Genomic DNA, 17,754 nt, shown 5'->3' with positions numbered 1-17,754 from the left:
GGTCAGTCATCCAGCCTGCATTTTCCCCTCAAAGCCCTGGGCTCAGCTGAAGTCAAGAGATGCTGGCTGGCCAGTGGACAGCCATCTGTTTGAGCACCTGGAGAGTAGAGGAAATGTAACGCTCTTGGGAGACGAGGAACTGTCCTCATTGACTGGACACAGGCTGCACCCATAAGGTTTGCATAAGGTTATCTTATCATTGTCGCAAGAGGAAGGAAGAACTGATAAGTCAAGACCTTTACACAGGAGAGAAGTGGAATTCAGAGGGACCAAATTTCATTTAAGTGTATGTAACATTATGACAAGGGTGAGTAAACAATTTCACAGAAAGAAGATTCCAGGAGGCTAAGAATATGGTTTCACTTGGCTCTGCTGAGATTTAGGGCCTTGGGTTATTCCTTGTATGCAGCCTAAGGGAATAAGGTCACCTCTAAAGGATCTGCCAGCTCTGAGCCACAGGGAAGAGACACCCAGCTGTGCACATTAACAGGGAGCATTTGCCCAAACTACATAGCAAACCCAAGGAAAATCTAATACTGACTCTGAAGAGAGGCGGTGAGATTTTTTTTAATAGTATGAACTTCTGAGAAATGTGCATAGTCTCAGGAAAGTGATCTGAGAAAGTGAGAAGCATTAGAATGGAGAAAATATTCTGAGAGGATACTGGGGCCCATCCAATGGAACGTTTACCACCTAATGAATATTGAAAGCCTTTGTGAGTCTCAAATCAAATTTCCCCTTCAAAGAGAGGATAACAAGTAAAGTGAATGGGCAATGCCTATGATTATTCATTTGTTTTTATACAACTGCTTCTGTCTGAGGCTTCATGTGGCCTAGAGTAGGAGTGAGGGTGTCACTAGCTTCAGTTTTACTTCAGTTTTCAGTTTCCAGGAAACTCAATGAGATGTTTGTAGGCTGAGTCTTGGGTTCCTCTTTTCAGAGTGGAACACCTTCCTTTCTTTTAAGCCAGAGCACCAACATAAACTTAGAGAATAGGTTGCCAGGAACAAGAGTCAAATTAACTCAACAAGTATTCATTAAGAACCTACTGGTGGTCTAGGCTCCCTGCAAGGTGCTGGGCTGGAGAGGTGAGTCAGACATGCTGTCTGATCCCATAGATGAACCATTACGTGTGGCTGACATGAGGCAGGTATAACTGTTACAATGAAATTGCTAACTATGTGCCATGAGAGATGAATTCAGAGAGAAATCTAGGAAAGTACATTTGTGTTAAGCTTCAAAAATAGGACTAGAATATTATCAGGTATGTAATTGTCTATCTCAGGACAAGGGAAGCATGACCAAATCCATCAGAGTCTGAAGCCAGCAGATATAGTCTCCTCAAATAACAAAGAAGACTTTTGTGCAGTATAAAAAGCATAAGGCAAAGAGACATATCAACAACAATGACAATAACAACTGGTAGAACTGAGACCTGAGTGGGCCAGGCCTTCAGTGATTTGCAGGTCCCCTCTCCTCTAGTTTTCACAACCTATGAGGCAAGGTCTGTCATGATCACATTTATAGGTAGGAAGCCATAGAATGGAAAATTTAGTAACTTGAACATTGGCACAGTATTCAATCTAGGTTCCTGGGATTTTTAATGCCAGTCTAAGACTGGCCACAGACGTCACCAGCACTTGGCTTTGGCCACACCATTTCCCCTGGACCTCTCTCTCTTCATCTTTTGAATGAGAAGGATATTGACCAGATGACCCTAAGGTCCCTTCCAACTAAGTTATCCTAGATTCTAATTTTTCTCAGGGATAAATAGAGAGAAGGCAAGGGACAGGGAGAGATAAAGGAAGTAAGAGAATGGGGAAAGCTAACTTAGTTGAGACAAGGCAGAAGACCAGCTCCCCACTTTGTTTTTGCGCATGTTTTTCACTTTTCATTCTTGTGCTCGTATGTTCAGGGGCAACTTCTGTTCTGAGAACTAAGCATCTCCACCCCTACACATGTACAGTCTGATTAGGCCTGCTGAGCTCTCCCACATTCAGCATGATCAACCTGTTGTGTTGCTCATACTGCCAAAGGCCTGATGCCTTTTGGATTTTCCCTGGGTTGATGATGGGCCTGAGCAAATCTGGACCCAGCTGAGCCTGGGAGCTGTGCCAAGCCCTCTACATAGCTGGCCTTCAAACCGAGGATAAAAATCCCAGCCTTGGCAGCATCTCTTCTGCCCCAATGCAGGTAAAAAGTGACTAAGTAAATGTCACTTTGACACTTAGGAAGACAGCATAAATACCAGGGCAACCCCTCCAGTTTCATTCTTGGGCTCAAGTCTCCTGCTGCTCCTGCTTGCTGCATTCCAGTCTGGAGTTTATAAAGTTTAGCAGAAAGAGACCAGCCAGAGCTCCATGGCTAAGGCTTCCCCAGTAGCTGGCAGAGATCCTTTCTGGCCTCAGGCCCCTGCAGCCATTTATCATTTCTCCACTGGCATTTTCAGTTCCTGTTTTTCTGCCTTGGGTGGCTTGACTGCTCATGGTCTCACTACTTTTCTCTAGCTGGGGTACTCTTCCAGTTGCCCAGAGTCTCATACATGGGACTCAATAGAGGAAACTGCTCTCTTGAATTCTCTCCTGCATGTTTCCATCCATCTCCCCATTCAAACCCTGCTCACTCATCACAAGGCAGTGACTTCGCTCCCCTTGGAATGGGCCCACTTTATCGCCTGGGGCTCTGCAGTTAGAACAGGTGTTACTGGGCTTCTTTCTAGAGGCACCATTGAGCCCTTGCTTGCTGGTAGAGCCTGAGTTTTCATGGCTGATCTACCTTGATCCCCTTGGCCATCCTCTGCAGCACTCACACCCAAGTTCTGGCCATTGAAAACTGAGGGGAAACATACCAGTGATTTCTGGGAAAGGTTTCCTTGCTACTAAAATGAGTCTCACTAGAGCACACTCTTCCTCTTCTTCTATTGAATTGTGGTCATGTTTGCCAATAAATATGGGAACCGTTTGAAAATACCTGGGTGAACTTAACCAATATGCTTAAGATGACAGAGCACAGAGGTGGAAAGAACCAGGGTCTTTGAAGATGTCTTTTGAGACATTGACTTAACCAACCCTGGAAGTACCCATTCCTGGGGATTTTTATTGTGTAAGATAAAAAACTCCCTTTGTTTGAGTTTTTTATTCCTCATAGCTAAAGGCATCCCACCCCTTTGTCAAGTTTGGCAGAGAGAAAAGGTCTGATATCATACCAAACTCTCCCTTTACTTATAGACCAAATCAGGCCCTCTGCCTGTTTTTGTAAATAAAGTGTATTGCTTCTCAGCTTTTTGGCCAAGATCAAGCGTAAATAAAGTTTTACTGGAACACAGCCATGCCATTCACTTACAAATTGCCTATGGCTGCTTTTGCTTGAGTAGTGGCAAGAGAGATGAAAATAATTGCTATCAAGCCAACGCCTAATGTTGACCCAGTTGGCCAACAGAGATGCAGAAGTTCCTCAAAAATTGCCGTAGATAATATAGATGCATTTAAAGAAGCACTGTTACCTTCTGTAGAGTCCTGGAATGCCTAGTATCAGGCCACACCTTGCCACAGAGTCTCTCCTGAGAGGGGCATGAAGAGGTATGAGCCATTGGTCAACTCACTTGTGATGATTGATTTTATGTGTTGACTTGGCTAAGCTATAGTACCAATTGTTTGATCAAACACCAGTCTAGACGTTGTGAGGTATTTTTTAGATGTGGTTAACATTTAAACCGATAGACTTTGAGTAAAACAGGTTACCCTCCATAATGTAGCAGGGCATCAACCAATTAGCTGGAGGCTTTAAGTGAGTAGACAGAGATTTCCCAATGAAGGAATAATTCTGCCTCAAGATTCAGCACACAATCTTGCCTGAGTTTCCAGCTAGTTGGCTTGCAGATTTCAGACTCAAGACTGAATCTCAAGCCTGTTGGCCATCCTAAAAGATTTTGGACCTGTCAGCCCCCATAATTAAATGAGCCAATTCCTTAAAATCTCTCTCTCCCTCTCTCTCCCATCATTCTATCAGTTGATCTCAATAGGAAATATACCTATCTCCTACTAGTTCTATTTAGCTTGTGAACCCTAACACACTGCTTATCCTAATTCTGTCCCAGCTTTAAGTGAACATCTAATTTGTTACACTAAGAATTTTCAAAGTGAATAGCCAGAGATGGTTCACAAGTGAATGCAAAATTTCTGAAGTTTAGCAATTATATGTCACTACCCTCACTTAAACACAAAGGTGCTTGGTTCACAGTTACAAAGGTTGGAAGGAAACTTGGGGATGGCTGCCCCTGTCACAACAGAGGCTGAACAGTGGTGTCTTTGATGATAGGTTCGGAGGTGAGGTCAATTCAGCTGTAACATCTTTTTAAACACAGGGTTAACAGGTCAAGTCTGGTGGGCTTGCCCTTCCCCCAATAGGGATGTCTTACATTCCTTGGGAAGCTGCATGCTTGGAAGAAGAGGTAGAGAGTGCAGCTCTCCCCTCCAGGACATAGCAGCAGCCACATTCTCTAGCTGGCAAGTCTCCCCAGAGTGCCCTGAGGCTGACCTGTTTTGAAATACACAGCCCAGGAGCTGGACAAATGGCCCTTGTTTGTGCAAACGCTCTGTGCACTCAAGTTTTCTTCTTTTTCAACTGGAAGTTTTCCACTTCCTTCAGCCGTTTAACATCCTGGCTTGAGGGAAGGTCTTAATTGCTCTCAGCTTTGAATGTCAGTATCTCGCTATTCATAGAAATTCTGGCTCCCAAGCAACACCAGACTCTTTGTGGAGGTAAATCCTTAGTTAAGACATTCTCCTTTGAAAAGCACTGTCCTGTAGATCCTCCTGTCCTTGTACTGTTCCTGCCTAGCTCCCTGTGTCCAGCAAATAGTCTTGCTATGTTGTACTATTATTAAAATTATATTGAAAATCCAGTTTGTTCAGGAGTATTGCATCATCATAATTATTTTCATCATATTTTTAAGACATTATCAACTCATAGCAATTACAACATCCATCCAAAATAATCGGCTTTCTAGCAGTCCCGCATTGTCAGCATCTTCTGGGAGTATAGCCAAGTTGAAGGTAGAAAGATCTATGAAGTGTGGATGGGTGGGGACACAGGAAAGGTCTAAGAAAGTAGAGAGGTATTCCTCCCCTAACCTTCTGATTTGTAGTGTTGGATGAACCACCCCCCCACCCCAAATTATATATGTCCAGTGTCAAGAAGATAGGAAGAGAAGGTGACGAGAAAGACTCATTGATAAGCCAGGCCTGTTTCTGCTGCCTATAGATGTTCATGCCCTCCTTATCTTCACTTAGGTTTTTGGAGCAGACCTCAGGACAGTCATACTCTTTACTCAGTACCGAGTGGAGAAAGAGCTTGAGCCAAGTAGTTATTTTTCCACAAAAAGAAGTTTCAGCTGCAAGTTTTACCTTTTAAAGCAACTTCTCTAGGAAAGCAACTTCTTCCCTCCTAGGAAACCTGGCTAGGCACTTATTAGTTCTGCAGGGTGGGATGCAAAAGTTTTTCCAAATCACAACCATAAAGGGCAACTAATATATAAAGTGCATGTGTGTGTGTGTGTGTGTGTGTTTAATGGGAAGGCACCTGTGTGGTATATGCCATTAAAATTTATGTCCATCTGGAGAACAAATTCTCCTCTGGTGTGGGTCGAGGAGTTCTGTATGTTAACCTCAAGTTATTATTGATATGCTAACAAATGGAGTTAATGGAAACTGTTTCATATAGGAAAGGAGGATAGAAAGGAGGTATGCAGATTATTTGAGAAATCACCTGAAAACTGATGGCAAATCCTTCTGTATGTTAAGATCACACAATGGAATGACCTCGCTATGCAAGGATTCCACCAAAGCAAATGGTACAAGAAGCATTCTGTAAGTGGTCTCTTCCTGCTGGTAGGTTTTATAAAACAGAGCCCATTAAAAGCAAAGAAAAGCTGCTTGGTTTAAACCGGATCTTACGGATCTCAATCAAGGGCAATTATTCAATTGTGTTCTAAAGAATTACATTTGGAATCATGCAGACTTTTTTGAAAACTTGCTTTAAAAAGTCACTTGTTCTGAATCATATGTCAGAGACAACGAAGAAAAAAAAATTGAAGCCATCAATAAAAGGCCTTAAGCAATTAACTAGTAATTTTAATTCCAACTCCCCTTTACTGTTTTAAGGAAATGGCCTTAAAATGATCCTCATTATTAATGTTGTTTACATTAACATATATAAATCTATTTTTCAAAACTCAGAAAAATCTAAATTGCACCTCAACAACATGTGATTATACCCAGACATTTTCATGACTTGCTTCTAGAAGCACCAGAAGGAAGAAGGTAATTTCTCAGTTTTCTTGGCCCTGATGCCAAGAAGCCTCAAGCAAAAGTTGAGAACACCCTGCCCAGTGGCAGCCTTACCTGGCTTAAGACGTCACATGTGTTTTGTAAACTATTAGGCTCTTTTAAGTTTCCCCACTTGCAAATCAAATATAAATTCACTCTGCATGGTTCTTTCTTGACTAAAAATGTTGAATCATAAGTGTTTTCATTTGGCTTTTTATGGATCTTACAAGTCAGTCTGGACTATTCACAAAATAATGGCTTTTCTAAAGACTTTCTGATTCAAGAATGCTATAAAAAATGAGACTGCCCAAGATGAACAGGATAATGCCTGGTTCCCTTAATGGACTCCCAGAGGCCTTCTTTATTGGGGTGATGCCCTAGAGCAAGGAGTCTTGTAGAAACTTCTGTGTGGCCTCAGCTCCCCTGAGGCCTGATCTTCCGATGGAGGTAGATGATGTTCTCCCCTCGCTCTCTGATAGCATGAACATGACTTCCCAGGGCCATAGAGCATAAATACGGATTCTACCACTTCACTTGCTGTGTCCCCTTGGATAGGATAATGAGCCTCCTTGAGTATGTTTCCTTACCTGAATCTGACAGAAAGAAAAAAAGTCAATTATATACCAAATACTGATTAAATATCATGACATTCTAGGCAGAGTCCACATCTAAGGATACAGACACAGTCTCCCTCCCTCAAGGAGCTCATAGTAAAGAAGTGAAATATACAGCATGCCACAGAGTAGTACCTGTGGGCCAGGGAGGGGCATTTTAGTTAGGCAACCAGGAAAGACCTCAGAGAGAAGGCAATTTGTGAGTAAAGACCTGAAGGAGGTGAAGGAGCAAATCCTGTGGACATTTGGGGGACAAACCTTCCAGGCGAAGGAAACAGCAAGTGCAAAGGCCCTGGGATGGGAGTGGACTTACGTGAGAAGCATGTTACCAGAGCAGGATAGGAAGTAAGAGGAGATGCAGTCAGAGAGGCAATAAAGGAAGCAAGATCATTGAAAGAAAGAGTTGGCAAACTACAGCCCATGGATTACATGCGGCGTGCTACATGTTTTGTAAATAGTTTTATTGGAACCACAGCCATGCCCTTTGGTTTACATGTTGTCTATGGATGCTTTCAAACTACAACAGCAGAGCTGAGTAATTGCAACACAGACCATTTAGCCCACAAAACCAAAAATATTTACTATCTGGCCCTTTACAGAAAAGACTTAACAACCTCTGCTTAAACAAATAGGGGTTTAATTTTCTCCATGGCAAAGAGTCTACGGCAAGCAGACATGGTGCAGCAGCTCTATGATGTTAATACAGACTCAGACTCCTTTTATCTTTATGCTTCACCAGCTTTAGCATGGGGAGATGTTGTATCATGATCTCAAAATGACCGTCAATGCTCCAAACATGACACGCTATATCCACATTTGAGACAAAAAACAGGGGGGAGGGGTATCTGTTCCTCCTACCAGGAAAGCAAAAGTTGTCTTCTCCTTTCCCCAACCCCTCTCCCCGACACATTTCCCCTATCTCTTTGCCCAGAATTGGGCCATATGGCCACTTCCAGCTTCAAAGGAAGCTGAGAAAGCCATGAAAGGGACTGACTTAGACAGTGGCTTTCAAATATTTTTGACTGTGGTCCACAGTGAGAAATACATTTTATACCATAACCTAATACACGCAACCAAAACATAAATAATGCAAACAAACGTTTCATGAAATACAATTTACATTTACTACGTGTGCTGTACACTGATATTTTCTCTTCTTTTTTAAAAAAATACTAGTCACAACATCTACTAACTTAATTTCATGACCCACTATTGGGTTGTGAGTGCAGGATGAAAAATAAAAGTGATTGTGATACATCACTCGTGACTGTAATTCACACATCGCTGCTCTAAACAAGTTGCTCACTCGCGCGCGCACTCTCCCCCTCTCTCCCTTCTTTTCCTTTACTCTCCTTCCTTCCTTTCTTCTGAGTTAAGTCTGTGGGCCCTGGACCCCACTTAAGAGGGGCTGTGCTAATTGTTGTTAGGACTGCCGGATTTGGGGTAAAGATGAACAGACTTAACTTAGCAGATTTTTGCTTATGTGGGCACCTGCATTTTTCTAGAAGGCCCAAAATAGACACGTGACCTTTTAAAAGGGTAAGAACCACAGATAGAATAAAACTAAAATGATTTATGTTGGGGGTAGGGGAGAAAAGGTCCATCCGAGGTCAGGACTGGGAATCACCAGATAAAAACAAATTGCAAATGTTTCCATTAACTTCCCCCCACCCCCGCCCTGCTATGCCCACACTCCAGAAACACCGAACGGTTCAGAGTTCCCCCAAAGGCCTGTGTGGTCTTCCGTGCCCTCGCCTCCATACAGGCAAATCCTCCGGGAGCAGGAGGTGACCAGAAGAGAAGTTATCTTTTTTTATCATAGGGTCCTCTCTGAGAGGCTACTTCAAGCAAACGACGGGACTGCACACGGGTGCCCCTTGAGTGAAAATTAACAATTAACAGGTTGTACTGATAAACTCCTCCCCCGCGACGGGCACTCTAGTAATTGCGGCGCCCACGCAGTGGCCTTTGTTGGAAAACCCCCCACGGTTCCCAGACCCTCCCAGCCAAGTCGAGGCTGCTTGCTCCGCTAGTCTCCGGGCACTGTGGTGGGGGGCGGGCGGGGAGGACATATCACAGGCCCGACTCGCCGAACATTCCCCGCAGGTCCTTGGGCACAACCTGGAGTCGACCCTTCCCTGTGTGGCCCGAACAAGGTGGCACCATTGGCCGGCGCTCGAAGAGAGGCGGGGAGATGCGGGACGGAGAGTAAAAGATGGGCGTCGTGATTGGGCGAAGAGGAGCGAGGGGCGGGGAGGGGAGGTCTCGACGCGTAGGACACAAGAGGCGGTGGTCAGTGGGCGCTATAGACGCAGCTGCGGGTGCCGGCGAGGCACAGCACTAACAGCGGCTTCTGGACTGTGCGATGAGTGGACGGTGAGTGATAGATGGGCAGGAGAGTTCGGGGAGTCCAGGGAGCTCGGACACCTACGCCCCCGAGCCCGCCCCTGCCACGGGCTCTTGAGCCTGGGCATAGGGTTCTCTCGGCTGCAGAGCGCAAGATCCCCTCTCGCTGCCAGCATGGCGCATCCCGAGCCTCAGGCCCAATGCTGAGTTGGGAGTGAGCATTGCGCCAGGCACTTCCTCCAAGGTGCGGGCACCTTAGGGGCTAAAACCTGAGCACGATAGGTGACACAGCCACAGGCTATACCTTTGCCCACATTGTCTCTCAGTTTCCTAGAAGCATTTATCTTGGAGTTGGGAAGAGAGCTTGAAGCGCCTCTGGCACAACTCTCAGATTTCATAGATGGAAAACCAACGCCAAGGTGATAGCAGAGGGAGGAATTTGCCTCACAATCGCCGTTTTTAGAGAATTTGCCTTGTTCCCAGATCTGTGCTAAGGGCTTTTTATCACAGTATGCCCTCTACTTCTTATAGTCCCAATAGTTTCATTATCCCCATTTTCAGATGAGAAAATTAAGGCTTAAAGAATTAATTTCATCCACTGAGAGCTCACCCTGATTTCTCCTGACTCTTAGTCCTGCACTTTCGACTCAGACACCTCAGTGTTTTTATTAACCTGACACAGCCCTGTGGGAGGGAGGACCTCCTCTCACATCAAGATGAGAGCCAGGCCAGTGCCAGTGCTGTCTCAAAACTCTGTAAAGAGAGATTTAGTAACCCCACTTAACAAACGGGTTAAATAAGGTCACAGCCAATAATGGACGGAAGTCTGTAATTTGAAGCAAAGCAGGCCAGAGCCATGCTCTTGCACTTGCAGAAGAGACCTTCACTGGCTACTCTGTAGTTCAGCTGCCCACAACACAATCAAGAATTAAACCCTATTTGTTGCCAGAAGCCATGATTTAAAAATAAAATAAAATCTTGTAAGTGAATTGGTAGAACTAACAGGTACATGCAGATCTGCCTGCCTCCTGCTCCTCTGTGTAATTCCTGAGCTACTTACTGCCACCAGGATGGGAGGTGCTAGAGAGAGGGATGGGAGGTGCTAGAGAGAGGGAGGGAGGAAGGAAAAGGTTGGGGGAAAGAGGAAGGAGGAGAAAAGAGAAAGAAGATGGAACATGTTAAAATTAGGTCAAAAAATTGCTGACTATAAGTGGTAATGGGGTGTGTTTTGGCACTTTCTCAGTGTTTGTTAAGTCTATTTTCATTAGTTCTTGTCATAATTCTCTGTGTATAGTGCTGGTGGTTCAGTACTTGACAGTGAAAGTGAGATTGAGGCCACAGATGACAGTGTCAGTGTAAAAGTCGCTAGTTGGGGGTTGTGTTTCCACCACGAAACTCCTGTGGGTAACCTGGAGGTCATGAACAGGGTGAAGGTCCAGGGTCCTCCTGGGTAAAGTCAGCTAGACAGTGAGTCATAACAATGAACATAGAACTCAGGCATGTCACACTTTGGATCCTGTAAATGCAGTTTCAAAGAGGAGACCCTGGCTAGGGTGTCTGCCAGAAAGCCCTCTAGACCGGGCATCTGGGTGCCTGGGGCCTGGTTTTAACAGTCAATTCAGACATATGTGCTTGCTCAGAGTTGCTCCTGGTGGGAGGACTGTCATCCTCTTTGAGTTCCACATTCGCATCCCATTGCCCTGCTGTCTCTCCGGAGCCCCTGACTCCTATTACGACCAATAACTGGAGTTTCTGTTTATTTTGTGTGAGCTCCATGTAAGACATGTCGTACATGGCTCATCATTCACCTTTACAGCTGTTAGTGATTCAGCTAATGAGGAACCTGAGGTTCAGGGAGGGAAAGGGACTTGCCTAAGGTCAAACAGCTAAAGAATCACAGCAGAGCTTTAAACCTAGATCCTTGTAAAGACTGTGTGGTTATCCTGTCACAGAATACATTGAAGAAAATACTTTGAAATTGTTTTAAAGTACATTAAAATAAAATAGGAAGTGGCTGCAGTTTTTTCCCAAAGCTTCTGCAGTTTTTTTCACTCTTGTTAAAGAGGAACTTGCTCTTTGCTCAGTCTCATCTTCTAATTGTCTAACCTCCTTTCCCAGGATGCACTGTTCAGGGAGAGATTTAGAATCCCCTCCCTTCGCTTTGCTTGACCTTGAGAGGTGGGGCAGAGGATGTCATACAGCCCTGTAACTGCAGAACTCAAAAGAGCCCTGAAGACACTCTAGACCAGCGGCCAGTCCAATCCAGGCTAAACCAAGGCGAGAGTGATGACACAACATGCTGAAGTCACATACTAAGTTGATACTCCAACAAAACTCACACCCAGACTTCTCTTCACAATGCCTCTTGTCTCCTGTCTTTTGCTGTGACACATTTCAGCAGAAGTTCTTAACCTGGGATCTGGGGAGCCAGGGCTACATGAACAATAGCTTCCCGATAACCCTGCAGTTGTATGCAAATTCGGAGTGTGCGTACATGCATGCGCGCGTGCGCGCGCGCACACACGCACACACACACACACATAAATTTTTCTGGGGAGAGTGTGTTAAGCTTTCAAGAGACTCCAAAGGGCTCCATGACCCAGAAGGTTCATAGGCACACAATATCTCACAGGAAACCACCTCCAGCTGCACATGGCACAGAGGACTGGCACAGTGCATGGCACAGGTGGAGGCAGCTGTAGAGAACACCCAGTGTAGCCCACTGCAGCTGGCCCCAAGCACTCAGAAGGGCTACACCACTGGCCCGAGGCCTCAGTGATCATTCTGAGCACCTATTTGGCCCAAAAAGCTTAGCTGAGAGGATTCCTATTTCCATAGACCCCCTCTTCCATAGAAGAAGTGAGCCTGGTTTGGTGAGGAGGGTCCCACAGCACCAGGGGGTGTGCATGTGAGGGAGAGCCAGAGGATTGGAAACACCTTTCTTGCCCCAGGCTGATGTGCCCTGAAAGCAAGGACAGAAATAAGAATGCGGTTATAGAGGTTTGGGTAGGAACTACTTCTGGGCTGGGGCTGTCAGGAAGCTGGGAGGAAGGGCCTCCTGCCTGGGCACAGAGGGCCCTCAGAGGAAGGGCAGCAGTGTCAGGGAGGCCTGGGTGCCAGAATGGTCTCAGGAAGAACTGTCAGTGGGATCCCAGGACTGCAGGTGTGAAGGATACAGTAAAGGTAAGCTGGGGTCCATGGGGTCAGCCCAGAGAAGGAAAGTAATAGAGGTAGCTGATGACTGTGGTCACCTCTTCTGTGCACAGTGTCATCCCAGGGCTTCCTAGCCATCAGTACTGGGGCAGGGAGGTGTGTGGCTGAGCCAGAGAGATGTGATGGTGGCATTGGGAGGAGGGGGTAGGACAGCAGTTTGGAAGGGGGCAGGATCCGCAGCTGCTCCTGCCATGTACATCCCAACAGTTGGCGCTCTCAGCAAAACATGTGCAGCCTGTGTCTAGCCAGACCCCCTCTTGGAGGCAGCTGGTACCAGCACTGCAGCTTCTTTCCTCGCCAAGGTCTTGCCATTTGCTCTCTAACAGGTGCCAGGGAAGGCCTCTTTAAAGGTGCCTTGTTTTTTATACCTTCCTGCTGGCCCTGGCTGGCATTTGAAAGCTGTAGCCTCTGGTTGTGGAGCAGGGAAGTCAGGCTTCCCATGAATGCTTGGCAGTGTCACCAGCACCTGCCCTCTCCCTTGGAACCTCCAACTTCCTTCTAATGGGAACAGACTGGGTGGAGAGACTCCCAGCTGTGCCCCACATGTTCTGTCCTCCTTTGTTTTGCTTCTCATGTCACTTTCTTTACATATTAGATTTTAATCATGCCTAAGAAAATGAGAACCATAATTTTATAAAACGTTAGAACAGAGGTTACCAAGCCCTTAGATGTCTCAGACATTCTCATAGTATTTTATTTTTAATACTGACATATTTTCCATTTTACCAAGTAAGGACAATAATGACCATCCTTTTTTTGCCATTATTTTATGAAAGAGCATTGGAAGACTAAAAAGCAGGCAGCACACAGCCTTGAAATAAAGGGCTTTCAAATGCACTCAATTTAGCTTCAAGAAAATTCCATTTCATTAGCCTTCTTTTTCTCCTGCCTTTGGCCAGCAGGACTTGGGCTGTACTGGTAACCTGAAAAACCACAGAGCTACCTTCTTCTGTGATAACCGGCTCCATGACCACAAAAGGGGAAAGGTGGGTCACAGGCTAGCAGTTGTAAAGCCTTCATTGTCCAAACCAAAAGCCAGGGACAATAACGAGGGCAGGCTATGGTGCCAGCTGTCTTCAGGCACTCCTCCCCAGGGCTGGCAGAGCAGCCACTGAAGTGGAAAGTAAAAACAATTCACTGCTCATTCACTGGGGACAGGTTACCAGGGCTGACACACCACCCTGGGGCCCCTCCTCTGGGGCACAGGGATCCCTGGCTACAGCTGAGCCCTCTGGTTGAGGACAGAGCTTCCTATGAAAAGCAAGCGTGGAGGTCTGAGCTATGTGCACTGGGGCCAGGGGTGGGGGGTGGGGTCCGGGGAGCGTGGGATGGGGGTGGGGAGCAGGACAGGACAAAGGCTGGACTCCCAGAGCTGCAGGGATTGGCCTGCCCAGCTGCATGTCTCTTTGTGGTTTTCAGAGTGTGCCTGGGTGGCAGGCCATCCCCCACCCATCTTCTCCCCAACTCCTACTTCAACCAAGGCAGCCTCACTTTAATTCGTTTGGGTATTGACCTTCTGCCTAGTGTTTTATCTAGATAAGATTGTGCTTTTTATTAAAGGTTTAAAAATACTCCATTAGTCTACTAAATGTGCAAGAAGAGTGAGTGTTTAAGGGGCAGTTTCAGGAACATGCTCCAAATGAAGAGAAATCTCCATTCGCTTTCTTGCTAGGGTTTTTGCATTCTCTTTCTCTCTCTCTCACTTGAAGCTCTCTCATTCAAATTATCTCTAGGACATCCCTTAGGTACATGTGCAGCTTAACTCAGAATTAAACAAGACACTGGGATTATCAAAATGAATGAAAATCTTCTCAACCTTCAGTCTGATAAAAGAGATACAAATGCAATGTTCAGATTTGGAGTGGAATTCTGTGAGTGACCCCAGAGCTCAGGACTGGAGCTCAAATAGATGGCAGTGTTGTTTACTTGGAGTGGAGGGATGGAACATGTAGGGGCTAGAAAGACCATGTGATGTGCTTAGGACCACATAGATGATGAGTGCTCGAGGACACAGAAATATGTGTTTCTCTCAAAGGAGAGGCTTTCTTGTGGGTCCAAGATTCCCACTCCATAAGGCTGGAGACCCAGCCAGGCAAGTTGGAAGAGTCTGCCTTTGCTGAAGTTGGCTCTTCATTACCTCCCCTCAGCCTTGCTCACCTCCCGCCCTCACCTGAGATGGCGTGCCCCATTCTCTATCCCTCCAAGCTAAGCTGTTTACCCTTTGACCCACTTTCCCCTCTCTCCACTCATTTGCCATCTGCAATCCAGGACCTACTTCTCTTTCCTCCTGATTCTCTCCTCTGTGCAACCTCTCCCAGCTGATGCCGCCCAGCTCTAGCCGGAGACACTCAGCATCTTGTTTATGGTCTTTGAATTATCAGGCTCTTGAGTAAAACACTCCTGAAGGCCAATGTGGTGAAGATCTCATGTGTTACTCAGCACAATACTTTGCAAATAGTATTATTTGGAGCCCTAGACAAGGCCCTGGTTGGGGCTCCCCACCACCCACCTCACTGTCAACCAAACTAGCCCCCATCAAAGGCCAATATTCCCATTGTATAGATGGGAAAATTAAGGCACAGAGAGGAAAAAGCATGCAACTGAAGCCACACAGGTCTTTAGCAGCTTGCAGCCCAGAGCTCTGTAGGAAGCATCTTCTATTAATAACTAATCACTCCTTGACTTATAGAGAAGTCCACCTATAAGTGTTCCTACTACATAAAGCAAAATGGGCATATTCCTCACATGCTATAGGAAAATGAAAGTACTGTAAACTGAGTCATATTGTGAATCAGAAGTCACAAACTGGAGCCCCACTAAGGGCATCTGTCTTACAACTGTGTTTCGTCTAGCTATATTTTATTTCTCTGTCTCTATATCTCGGTCTGTGTGTGTGTGTGTGTGTGTGTGTGTGTGTGTGTGTCCATTGAAATAATTTGGAATTATTTACTGCATTATCCACTGGAATTATTTACTACAGTAGTCAGGATAGTCTAAGTTACGTAGTACTAACAAATCTCTAAAAACACCAGGGGCTTATCACAGCAAAGATTGGTTTCTCCTTCCCAGTCCATATCCACTGTGGGTTGGCAGAGGTTTCTGATCCACAAAGGCATTCAGGGACCCAGGCTGACCATCAAGAAGCTACACCAATTGGGACATGTGACTTTCAAGGTCACCATGGAATGGGACAGGAAAGCTACAGGACTGTAGCGGCTTAAATGAGCTGGCCTGTTTGCAGTTAGTCACATGGCAGAGGGCTGGAGACTGTGAGCCATCAATTGTTATTCCAGGGACAGTAAGTGTCTCTGCCACAATCACCCAACTTGAAACAGTGAATACAGCCCATAAAAATCCAGATTTCTGGCTTCTCATGAAACACCAGAAAAGCTGCCTTTCTAGAGAAGGAATGTGTCCCCCAACTCCCCCATGGACTCCACCAACCAGTGTCTCTCAGTCGAGTCATGTCCTTGGTCCCTGGAGACTTTTATGTGTTTTATTCCAGTTATATATGTACAACTCTGAGAAAGTTGACTTTTGGGGACCTGTGAGGTTCCTTGTCTTCATCCACCAATTTAACAGCCATTTATGGGCTTCCTGCAATGTGCCAGGCTTGTATTTGGTGCTAGAAGCAAGTAGTGAGGCAATAAACCAACATCCCTGGTCTTTACCACACCACACTCCTCTTTTTCTATGGGAGTCAAAACAGGGCCCAGCAGAGTGGGAAGCAGGTAGCAGGAACTGGGCAGGAGAGGAGCTGCTCCTGATACTGGAGGAGGGGGCTACTCTGGCAAGGGGCTACTCTGGCAAGGGTCTCCTGGAGGAGCTAACATTGGGAATGGACAGGGAGGAGGCTACGTTCTGAGCAGAAAACAACATAGTAAAAGCCCAAAGGGAAGAAAAGGCACAGAGTCCATTAGGGGACCTGTGAGCAGATCAGGAAGGCTGGAGCTCAGCAGGAAATGGGGAGGAGTAGGAGAGAAGCTGGGTACAGAGGAAGGCAAGAGAAAAACTACCTCCTCTTCTGGGTAAATGCAGCCCTTTCTATAATAAGGTTGCTAAAGCAAGACATCCTTGTGCCATGGGCCCACTGAAACAGTGTTGAATGAGAACTCCAGACACACAATCTTAAAGTTCCTGAAACTAGCTGCTGTGTTGGGAGTGTTTGAGGAACTATCCTGAGGCAAAGCCTGGCAGACCACTTTTTCCACAAGAGACTGGAGGTGCTGAGGAACTGAAACCCAATTTTGAAATAGGCAAAGAAAAATGCAGCAGGAGGTCCCTATACTAGGTTCCGTTGTGCCTACCCTGTGCCCCATGGAGGTAGGGCCTTGTACTGGCTACAGCTAGGGGCTTGTCCTGCAGAGGGGCCTGACCTCTATCCAGGCCAAGATTTGCCTCACTCAAGACCAAGGCAAAGGGGAGGTATTTATAGGATGATTCTGAGGTCAGGAAGCCCACCTCCCTCAAATAATTCCCCTTCTCCATACCAACCACGTTTTCTCTGCCTCTGGAATCAAGCGCTCATGCCAACACAGAGGCAGACTCATCTGTGCACAGTGTCAAGCAAGTAGGGAGAGAGTGGTCAGAGTCAGTGCCCAAGGGGACAGAGCACTCTGCAGTGACAGATTCCACTCCAAAGATATTAATAAGACAGCAGTTGGGCCCATTTTCACACACACACAGGTCAGGAAGATGTGACTGAGCCAGGTTTATGTGAACATATGTTGGCGTTTTGTGAAGGGACCTACCTCTGTGGTGTGAAAGACAGGCTGTAACATTTTCACACACACACAGGTCAGGAAGATGTGACTGAGCCAGGTTTATGTGAACATATGTTGGCGTTTTGTGAAGGGACCTACCTCTGTGGTGTGAAAGACAGGCTGTGTACTCTGTCTGTGCACCTCCCAGTATAACTTAACCCCTCACATTCCTGGCTGCAACTTGGAAGAAGGGAATCTGTGCAGAAGATACCAACAAGATAGAGAAAGTGCTAGTGGATTTACCCTCCGTGAAAGAAACCTGGGAGCTGGGAGCGTTTGAGAAGCTCCACAAACCTTTCAGGTTGTGAATAGGAAGTTTCCTGTGTGAATCCACTAACGATTCTGTAGGGCAGAGATTACTCCCATTGTACAGATGAGAAAAGGAAGGCTCAGGGGTGTCAAGCAAACTCAAAAAGAGTCTGGAAGCTTTGGTAAAAAGAAAAGAAAAGGAAAGAGAGAGAAAGAGAAAGGAAGAAAAGAAAGAAAGAAGAA

At 46.0% G+C, this 17,754-nt stretch overlaps 1 protein-coding gene across 3 annotated transcripts in view; it reads left to right on the top strand.

Annotated features, from left to right (window-relative positions):
* Nucleotides 1-9,222: 9,222 nt before the first annotated feature.
* RASSF4 (Ras association domain family member 4) overlaps nucleotides 9,223-17,754 on the top strand; it is a 34,248-nt gene continuing 25,716 nt past the window's right edge. For all 3 annotated transcript variants that reach the window (XM_039847633.1, XM_039847632.1, XM_039847634.1), the window contains exon 1: nucleotides 9,223-9,316. The gene's annotated coding sequence lies outside the window, so the exon portion shown is untranslated. The remainder of the gene's footprint in view (nucleotides 9,317-17,754) is intronic.

Source organism: Pteropus medius, unplaced genomic scaffold (genome assembly GCF_902729225.1).
Source record: "Pteropus medius unplaced genomic scaffold, Ma_sr-lr_union100, whole genome shotgun sequence".
NCBI classification, from domain to species: Eukaryota; Metazoa; Chordata; class Mammalia; order Chiroptera; family Pteropodidae; genus Pteropus; species Pteropus medius.
Note: the sequence above shows the minus strand (reverse complement) of the source record. Positions and strands in the feature narration are given on the sequence as shown.